Source organism: Mustela erminea, chromosome 18 (assembly GCF_009829155.1).
Source record: "Mustela erminea isolate mMusErm1 chromosome 18, mMusErm1.Pri, whole genome shotgun sequence".
Taxonomy (NCBI): domain Eukaryota; kingdom Metazoa; phylum Chordata; class Mammalia; order Carnivora; family Mustelidae; genus Mustela; species Mustela erminea.
The window spans coordinates 34,283,467-34,294,595 of record NC_045631.1 but is presented as its reverse complement, the minus strand read 5'-3'; the positions used below and the strand labels follow the sequence as shown (position 1 = coordinate 34,294,595).

Below are 11,129 nucleotides of genomic sequence, written 5' to 3'. Positions count from 1 at the left end.
TCGAAAATACCATAAGGTCAAAGTAACTTAGAATACAGAGCCACCATATAGAGTACAATTGCCCTGGATAAGATGTCCAGTATAATTTATGTCAGCAAGAAATAAACATTTGGTATATTAAGCCACTGAGATAATTTCTTCATGTGGTATAACATAGGTCAGTAATTCTCAACCAGGAGTTATTTTGACACCCAAAGAATATTCAACGATGTCTAGAGATAGTTTTGATTGCCACAACTGGGGAAAGGATTAACACTGGCATGTAGTGGATAAAGGCCAGGGATGCTGCCAGATATCTGACACTGACCATATAGACTCCACAATAAAGACGTATCTGGTCCAAATAGTGCTTGAGATTGAGAGAGCTGATCTAGACTATTCTAACACACATTACTGCCTCACAGTAAGCATGAGAATGTGTGGAGCAGCTATAATGAGGATCACCTGTGATGATCCTTCACATTACAGTGAGACAATACTTTAAGCTACACATACCATATTCTCTTCTACAGGTAGCAACCAAGTGCAGCTTACCCATATGACTTCCCCAAACCTTCCTTCATAAATAAGCATTATTCAGTTTACTCAGAAAAATCCCTATGTGCTGTCCATCCAAATCCTCCGAGTTTGTTTTTAAAAGCAGTCTGGCTCCTGTGAGACCTTGCACAAATGCAAATCACCAGTCACCAGCACAAACATACTAGGTTAAGTAAAGTTGGCAGTCATGGAAGATAAATTTTTCTCCTGTGACTGACTCTTGTCAATTATAATTAGGAAGGTAAATTGTCTGTGCTTGGGGGGGGGGGAGATTTTTTAAAAAAGGGAAACCTATCCAGTGCTCTCTGACACCTGAGATTTATTTTTATTTCCACTGTTTCTGAAGAGGCTGCCTAATGCCTGCATTATAGAAACCAACGGCTCATTGATAAATGGAAAAGAAATGAGCCACTCTCTTTGGGACCAACCCAAAGGAAATGTGCTTGATGTAGCATCTATTGAATAATACCCAAAAGACTTCTATGAAACACTGCTTCTACAGCTTCAAAAAGCGAAAGCTGCAGGATTTTCAGGTATTGAGAACAGCTCTTGGCAAACTTTTTCTGCTAAGGACCATGTAGTAAATATTTTAGATTTTTGTAGGCTGCATGGGTTTTGCTGGGATTACTTAACGCTGCTGTTTTAGTGCAAAAGTAACCAAAGAAAACTGATAAACTAGTGGCTGAGGATGCTTTCCAACACAATTTTATTTGCAAAATTAGGTGGTACCCTAGATTTGGCCTATGAGTGGTATTTTGCTGACTCTTCTTTTAGAGGATATTATCATCCTAGAGGTGACCTTCAGTCTAAACTTCTTGACAACTACCAAGTCTAAGCAGAAGATGTGGGAAAAGAAAAGAACAAAGATTCACCTGATTTCTATTATATGTCAGGAACTGGGACAGGACAAGTGTTACTTGTGTCCTAAGAGTCCTACAATGCATAGGACAACCCTGTAGAACAGAGCATTATCTGGACCAAAATGTCAACATTCCTGATGATGAGACTCTACCTTGCTATAGAATGTGGTCCAAAATCTGGCAGCATCAGTATCAATGGGCAGTGTGTTAAAAACAGGAAATCTGAAGCTCCACCAAGATTCCTGAATCAGAATCTGCATTTTAACAAGACCCTCGGTGATGTCTTGGCATAAGTAACATAAACCCCAAGAAGATAGTAACATTATTGGACAATGAGCATGAGAAAGGTCAAACAGGTTCACCTAACTGGTAACAGTTTGTGAGAGGAACTTGAAGCCATCTTTCTGACTTCAGAGAATGCATTTTATCTGTTGTGCCAAGTCCCCTCCATGACCAATATCTAAACAAAACAAAACAAAACAAAAACTATCTTTAAGTCACTGAAATTTTGGGGCACCTGGTTGGCTCAATGGGTTAAAGCCTCTGCCTTTGGCTCAGGTCATGATCCCAGGGTCCTGGGATGGAGCCCCCCATCGGGCTCTCTGCTCAGCAGGGAGCCTGCTTCCCCCTCTCTCTCTCTGCCTGCCTCCCTGCCTCCTTGTGATCGCTGTCTGTCAAGTAAGTAAATAAAATATTTAAATCACTAAAATTTCTACTAGAGTTTAGGTAGTATATACTTTGGATTTCACATGTATTTTTACACTTATATTGAATGATTTTACATATATTCATGAACACTTACCATACCTGCCACTACCTTTTCCAATAAAGAAAAATGAAAATCTTGTTTTCATGGGGAAGATCTCCCTGACCCTTCAGGAACCGCTTATGATTATTTGTGTAATGACTGAATACAGAACCCTAGGTTCTATCTGTTAACAAGAAGTGGAAAAATCAAAGTCAGAGTCAGATGGATTCAAGTCCAAGTTTTAACTTCATGGCCTTGACCAAATTACTTAACTGAGTTGGGACTACCCATTGTATAGTGTTATTGTAGAAACACAACTAGGTAACAGTGATTAGACTTTACTTTCTGAATGTCTCATGTGGGCTGAATTGCTCTCTCCCAAAGGGAAATAATGATTTGAAAGACTCCCTTAGACTAGTATAGCAACTTCTCCCAGAAAGAGTTTTATTTTAAAATGTAACTACCTGAGGCCTCCCTGCACCTGTCCTATTCAGTGGAAAATACAATGTCAGTGCTTATATCTAATGAATAACTTTGTTGTGCAAGGAAGATCTGTTTATAGTCACCAACCATCTTGCAATAGGACTTGGAACACTGGGACACAGTTCACTATGCCACAAGATATGGTGTAGACATCAGGTTTTATCGGGGAACTTTATAAAGCCAGCATTAACAAAAAGAGGAGGGAAATGATTCCTTATATCCCTATAAAGCTGGGGAGAGGAACTCTAGAACCAGAGTATTCCACTGGTCATGTCAAGAGTAAATCATCCCAGGAAGAGGAGAAGCTCTGCTTCTATGTTGCTTTCTCTTCTCATGGAACAAATGTGAAGGCAAATTTGTCAGTGAAAATAAAAACCCTCTATGTGAGTATCAAGAGCCTGTGTTTAGATGCCAGCTTTTTGCAAGAACTGTACAGTAAAGCCAGACAAATTCAGGAGACCTTTGGGCCTGAAGAATATTGAAGCTCCTTCAGTCAGGGCAAGTTATTGGTCCTGGGAGGTGTTCAGTTCACCTATGTCCATCTCAGCCCCCCGGCCAGATGGACAGGGGCATTCAGGTCCCTGATACCTCACTGTCCAGGATCCTCAAGTGAGTCACTAAAGGCAATTTAGAGAACTCAGTTTGTTGTATCACAGACATCATTTCGAGCATCAGGCATGCAACATCTGAACTAGTATCATTGGACAAGGTAACTTCCAAAATTTTTCAATACCATCAAACAGGCAAGTATTTCTTTCACCAGCACATAAACTGCTCTTTAGGGTGTCCCTGAATAAACACTTGTAATCTGCAGAAGGGCCACTTACAAATCTACTCAGGTGTTCCCATGCACTTCCTTTGCAAAATAAATTGAAGTAGTGTTTGTTCTCTTATTCACTCATGTATAAGCCAAATATCTTCCCAAATATTTGCAGTGCCAGGCATAGTGATATGCATTGGAGATACAAAGACAAAACAGCATCTCTCACTATGAAATAAGAAATTTAGCATCCATGACTTATAAATTTCTCTAGAGGTCAACATGGGCATGAATTTTAGTATTATTTTAAAAAAATCAACAGACCCCATCAAAGATTGTAAGCCTAAATATATATTAACATTTTTTTGCATATTTAACTATTTAAGTTTTGAGTGCACATGGTGGCCTTAAAAATAGGTAGAATGGGGGGGGGAGGCACCTGGGTGACTCTCATTAAGCATCTGTCTTTGGCTCAAGTCATGATCCCAGGGTCCTGGGTTTGAGCCCCGCATTCAGGCTCCCTGCTCAGTGGGAAGCCTGCTTCTCCCTCTCCCACTCCCCCTGCTTGTGTTCCCTCTCTGTGTCTTTCTCTCTCAAATAAATAAAAATCTTTAAAAAAAAAAAAAAGCAGGTAGAATAAGATATACCTCGTATTAGCTCTCTTTCCATTCACTTCTTCTAGGAATACAAAGTATATGCTATCTATGAAATTTGTTAAATCAATCATAAATATGTGGACCACTGAACATGCTGTCAATAATACCATACTTTTAATTAGTTTTCAGTGTTGGATTACCAAGGATTCTACTAATATAGATTTCTTCCTACATCTACTACTTTTTTTTTTAAAGATTTTTATTTATTTATTTGACAGAGAGAAATCACAAGTAGGCAGAGAGGCAGGCAGAGAGAGAGGGGGAAGCAGGCTCCCTGCTGAGCAGAGAGCCCAATACGGGACTCCATCCCAGGACCCTGAGATCATGACCTGAGCCGAAGGCAGCGGCTTAACCCACTGAGCCACCCAGGCGCCCCATCTACTACTTCTTAAGTGTCAAACATTAATTCACTTTTTCAACAAACAAAAAGTGATCAATTGCCTAGATCTTTTATTTTTTAAAATTTTTTAAATTATGTTCAATTAGCCAACACATACACATCATTAGTTTTTGATGTAGTGTTCAACAGTCCTTTTAGAGACCTCTTCTGGAAGTCCCTCAGCGTGACTTTGAAGTTCTTCTTGCTCACAGGAGCATAGTGGCTGAGTGAGGCCACGTCTTCAAACTGGCAAAAGGAAATCTACAATTCTATGGAAACCATGACCCACATAGTTTAGGTTCAAAGTGCTCCTTAAGTTGGGGGGAAAAAAAAAATAAGTCCAGCAATTAAAACCTAAATTTGAAAAAAAAAAAAAAATGCTTAAAAAATGTTTCTTCGGGCGCCTGGGTGGCTCAGTGGGTTAAGCCGCTGCCTTCGGCTCAGGTCATGATCTCAGGGTCCTGGGATCGAGTCCCGCATCGGGCTCTCTGCTCAGCAGGGAGACTGCTTCCCCACCTCTCTCTGCCTGTCTCTCTGCCTACTTGTGATCTCTGCCTGTCAAATAAATAAATAAAATCTTAAAAAAAAAAAAAACTTAAAAAAAAAAATGTTTCTTCAACAGGGAAGAGAAGAGCCCGTGTGTGATCTTCGTTTAAAAATCATTTTCTTTTTTGGATCTATTTCCTTCATTTGCGCAGCTCCCTGATGCCTCTTTCTTCGTGATTTCCCCTCCCACTCCTGCCCCAAATATCCCTAACTGGCCCTAGCCTTATCTTTCTATTGCTTTCTTTCTTCTTGCTACACGATGATAATTTTATGTCTTTTTTCTTATTTGGTCAATGTGGTGCCCCACCCCAAGTTTAAAAAAAAAACAACGAAGACATAGTATGGCAGTGATAGAAAGCTTCTGAATGGGAATGGGAAGATGCAAGGCTCAGAAACAAAGGAGGCAAAGTTGAGCCCAGTCCGGGGTCAAAGAGAAAGAAAGACTGGGGCACTGATATGAATTTTACTGTTACATAACAAAACATGCTTTTTTTTTTTTTTTTTTTTTTTTTTTTAAGGACTCTGAGAAATGTCCTCATTTGAATGAAGATTTTGGAAGAGCCCTGGACAAATGTTTGGTAGCATGTAAATATTACGAGCTGGCTTAGTCACTAATAACATTATGCATCTACCTCTTTCCCATTCGCTGCTGGTTAACCTTAATGTTTCCCAAATTAAATAATTAAAAAAATAATAATTTTGCTATCTGCCTTGTGGTATCAAATGGCTTTGTACTACCCAAGTGCAGTGTACTAATCCAATCCAAGTAGCTAGACTTAATCACTCCTATGACAAGAAAACAACACTGGAAAATAGAGCAAGGCATAGGTCTGTCTTGAAAGACATTTAACTTCACTGTCAGGTTCAGAGGTGATCTGACCACCAATGGAGGCTGGACTGAGTGGGCCTTAGCTGGCCATTGTTCCTGAAACCTGGCAAACTGGCTACCTGCTATGATTTCTCTCCACTGGATAAAAGCATCTCAGTGGCCTAGGACTACTATGATTTTACTGATGAGGCAGTCGTGTATCATTGGATAATGTTTACCTTTAGCTATAAGAGCTTCATGAAACCTTCGCACATAGCTCTTTCTGTATACATACATGCATCATGGGTACAGCCTCACTCCCACACTCGACCAAGAGTGACTCCTTTTCTTCCCTATGTCTTCTGATACCTAGACTTGAATAAAGACCCTCCCTCTTCCAGTCCAGAGTCTACCCTACTTTCTTAGGTTAGGATGTATAAGACTTCTTGCTCAGGAAAATTCCACCATATTTCCGGTGTATGAAATAGCCTGTATATACACCTGTCACTCCTCAATGCTCAATATTAATACATCTTTGAGTTCTACATGATTATTTCAATTCCTAGGACAACAGTAGGTACTCAATAAATATTGGTTGAACTGAGCAGAACTGAATTACAAGGAAGATGGCAGTCTGTGGAAGCACTTCATACCTTGTTAGCTAATAAGAAAGAGACATCATTTTCTAGCATTTCCCCCCAGTACTTTATAGACTTCGTGGAGTAGCAGGTACAAATGTTATGAACTATAAGCAAAGTGGTAAGTGTAGTAATACTTCAAATCTATAAAAAATGTTCACTGAGCACAGTAGTGAATGATTCGTATTGGGAAGTAGAATAGACAAGGTTTCCTAAAGAAAAGGACACGTGTGGGTCTTGAAGTTGGAGCTGCCTTTTGTTAGGGTCAAAGGGCCTGATGTGGAAGTTGGGTGCATGGAAAGCGCATGTTTGGAGAGAGGAAGCAGTTTGAACAGGCATGGACACCTTAATGACCATACTATAAGGAGATAACATCCTCAATGTGCCGCTGTCTTGATTGAAGAAGCTAACATACCCAGAAGACTCTTGACAGCAACTCAGAACAGGAGCTTGGAGACTGTTGAATGAATCTGTGTTCAATGACATGTGTCGCTTTCCCACCCCACCCAACTCCTCCCCGTAGCTCTCAGTAGTAAATTAAGGACCAGTGAAGTTTCTATACATCTGCTTTTAAAAACCAGAAAAGGTATGGCAGATCACAAAGTCGGCTTTTAAAGAACACAGGGTTTGAAGCGTGTGATTGAATCGGAATACAACAAATGGTTGAAAACTAGAGCACTGGAATGGCTAGGGTTCCTGCAAAAAGAAAGAGACTCAGCCATACAAGCAAGAAGTCAATTTTAAAATAAGACTTGGAGGGGGATATTTTATTTAGTATGTATATGTTGACCCAAAGAAGACTGTAATTCTATTTTTCAGGCCAGATATTCAAGCTGCGTTATTTAAGTGCAGCTAATAATGACAGAAATTTTATTTCATTCTTTAGCTGCTTAGCCTATGGACTTGAAGGGATAGAGCCCACTGATATTTCAAGTCAAGGGACTCTAAACATCTTGTTCAAAGTATATATTGTTCCTATATACTTTTTATTGGGAAAATTAAATATTCAGTGAGAAGAGAGTACAGTTATCACAGACCCCTTACCATCTAAAATTATATATTAGAATGAACAGATCATACAGCTGAAATCATCTAGTTAGCTCTCCTAATTCTGATGCCTTTATAGTCCCAGAGTACATGGCAGAAGGTAGAGTTCATCTCTTTTTAGTCAGTTTACATTATTCCACTCAGTGTCCTTGGAAAATAAAGTGCCCTCTTTATGTGGATTTAAATGTGTACTCAGAATAGAAAATTGCATGTGTATTCTGTGGAAACAAATAGCATTCTGCAGTTAAATACATTTCTTTGTTACTATGCTCCACACATAAGTACAAACATTCATTTTGTTTTTAAAAATGTCCCTCCATAAATGGCATTTTTTTTTTCACCTGTAGTGTAGTCATAGGCAAGAACCAGAGTGGAAAGCTTTCTGCACAAAATGTTCTTTATTCAAAGGCAATAAGGTATATATGTGGTGATTTTGCCAAACTGGTTTACGAGACTTCTGTTTTTATCCCAGCTCTATGAACCTCACGGAAATACTTGGCTTGGTGCAGAGAAAATTCCAATTTCATGCTTGGAAGAATTTTATCAAATATTTATGGACACAAAATATTTATTCCGGCTATACATGCGCATATTATTCATACACATACACGCGCATACACACGTTCAGTCCTCGCTTATCCTGATCTAGATAAGCAGCTGAAAGCTATTTCACATGAATTATCCAAGAGGACATTTTTCGTGCCATAAATGTAACCTTTGCACCCTGCTCTTCTCAAACCCAACATGGACATTTAGTTTACAGTCAGAAGTATCCCAGAAAAAAAATAAAATAAGATAAAATGGGTGCATGGTACCAGTCAAATATTTTTCAATGAGCCACCTGGGTTTAGCTACCTGGTCAATACCTGGTTAATGTGGGGGCAGAGCCTTCCAGGTTCATGCATGGCTACAGCTCACACAGGTTCAGTCACTGATGCAATGGATGGCTAAAAGCATGAGGAAATTGTGATGTTTTGGTAAGAACAAGGACATCGAAAATATCTGAATGTATGTGCCCATGACTATTATATCCTGCTCATACCTGCCACATCAGTGGTCCTTACAGTGCAGGCTGGACACCCTCAGTCTCCGTGTCCAGTGGGCATTTGAAAATGCAAGTCCTTGTGTCGCACCACAAACCTACTGAATGAGAAGCTCTGGGTATGGAGCCAGGCCATCTGTGGTGCACCAGAGTCTTCAGGTAATGGTGGGAGAGCCTCAAGTTCTTACCTAGAGGCCACTGACTTCAAGGACTTCTTATGATTACCTCCTTAAAAATTACTTGAGGGGCACCTAGGTGGCTGCATCAGCTAAGGGTCTGCCTCTTGGTTTGGGCTCAGGTCATGATCTCGTGGTCCTGGGATCAAGCCCTGCCTCAGGTACCTCACTTGCTGGGAGTTTGCTTCTTTCCCTCTCCTTCGGCCCCTCTCCCACCCCTTTATTGGGTTTCTTTCTCTATCTTCTCCCCACTCAAATAAATAAATGAATCTTTAAAAAATATTACTTGAACCCAAATCCCTGCTAAGTGTCTGCTTTGAAGGTAATCCAAATTAAAACATTGTGTGTACATTGTGTGAACACACACACACAGGCATTATAGTCCTAAAAACAATTTAGTAACAGTCACAGCAGAGTTGTTGTTTTGAAATAAAATATATCTTTGCATGTTTGTTTTTCTTACTTGAATGAGAGTCCTTTAAGGGCAAAAGATAACAGGTATAATTTATCTTTCTATCTCCTAGGCCTATGAAAGTGCCTGGCAAATAATAGATCTTCAAAGAATGTTTGTGAAATTAATATATAAATGGATAAAATTGATAGCTTTTTAAAAATTTAACTAATGTTGATGACTATAAGGATATCAAGGGTTACAGCTGAATCAACAAATGCTCTGAGTTGCCAGTAAACAGCTCTAGGAACCCCAAGTCAGTCACCACCTAATAAGAAATACATATAATCATAATGCCACTGAAGAATATGTAAACTATTTCTGAGAACTGACAGTGAACTGTGTGTGTATAGGGATTCCTGTCTTCTGAGTTCAAGTAATGTATTGCTGTGTTTGACAGAAATGCTGTTTTATATTCATACTGGAACATTTGTTGCTGAAAATGTAAGTGTTTGAAGTATTTATAAAGTTATTTTTCACATATGAACTGAGATTTCAAGGTTAGAACCATTTATCCCCATGGAGAGAAGATATAAATGAAAATATTACCAAAACTCACAGTGTGGATGAAGGTCACAACAACATTGCTGTGTCAAATAAAGAAAAAAAAAAAGCAACTTGAAATTATTTTCTGTAAATGGGAATGTTCCCATTGTGAGAAGCTAGTTATTTCTACAGTACAGTCTGTGTGGCACAAATTTCTATTCACTACCTACTAGTTTTTATTTTTACAACACTTTAAATGGGTACAGTAATTTATAGCTGGTGCCCAGGATGTCTCTCTTAGAGAGATATGTCTTAAGAAGAAAAGTATTATTATCTATATTTCTTTTCTTGCATTAATTTTCTTTTGGTTATTGCAAACATTAAAGGGAAATATATGGGCAGTATAATTATCATACTTAATACTTTCCAGAAATACTGTATATTGAATGTGAAATAGGCTAGGGAACTTATTAGGCAATTGCTAAAGCTTGCAGAGCTCCACCACATCTATTTTTTCTAAAGTGTATAAAATCAATTGAAACTGAATTTTTTCTAGTGAAACTTGGGACAATCTGAGTCTCATTTATTCCAAAGATAATATCCTAGGCTCTGATCTAGAGATATTTTGTGGAGAATGAACAGAAAGAGGCTAGTGAGATCCCTTATTTGGAATTTAATCAGTTTAATTCCTCATTCTTTCTCCTGTGGCTCTGGTCCTTTGCATCACCTCTCATTCCTTCTTATTCATTTTTCTTGCACACCTGTAGGAATGCATATCTCTCTGGGGGCTCTGAGTATCCTTCTCTTCTGTTCCACCTGCAGAGAGGTTTTCATCTCATCCTAGATTCTGGAAGTGACCTGGCCCTTGTATTTTTTTAAAAATGGCCTTTTTAAAAAAAATTCAGTTTAATTTAATTTTAAATTCCAGTATACTTAACATACAGTATTGTATTAGCTTCAGGTATACAATATAGTGATTCAGCAATTCCATACATCACCCAGTGCTCAAAAATATGGAATGCTTCATGGATTTCTGTGTCATCCCTGGACACGGGCCATGCTAATCTTCTCTGTATCATTCTAATTTTAGTATATGTGCTGTTGAAGTGAGCACTTACCTTTTTTCAAAAAGGTATGGGCAAGTGACTTCTCACCTTAAAAACAACAAAGGGGCACCTGGGTGGCTCAGTGGGTTAAGCCTCTGTCTTCGGCTCGGGTCATGATCCCAGGGTCCTGGGATTGAGCCCCACATCAGGCTCTCTGCTCAGCGTTGAGCCTGCTTCCCTCTCTCTCCTGCCTGCCTCTCTGCCTACTTGTGATCTCTCTGTCAAATAAATAAACGAAATCTTAAACAACAACAACAACAAAATGGTAGTAACATCAGGCAAAGAATGTGTTAACTAACCTTATTGTGGTAAAAGTTCTTCAATATATACACATATCAAACCATCACATCATACATCTTAAACTTACAAGTGTTTTATATCAATTATATTTCAAAGCTGAAAAAAG

General features: G+C 39.0%; 1 non-coding gene across 1 annotated transcript; it reads right to left on the bottom strand.

The window, feature by feature from the left end:
- Nucleotides 1-10,624: 10,624 nt before the first annotated feature.
- On the bottom strand, nucleotides 10,625-10,731 carry LOC116578667. The gene has a single exon (XR_004281021.1). It is a non-coding gene; the product is annotated as a U6 spliceosomal RNA (small nuclear RNA).
- Nucleotides 10,732-11,129: the final 398 nt, after the last annotated feature.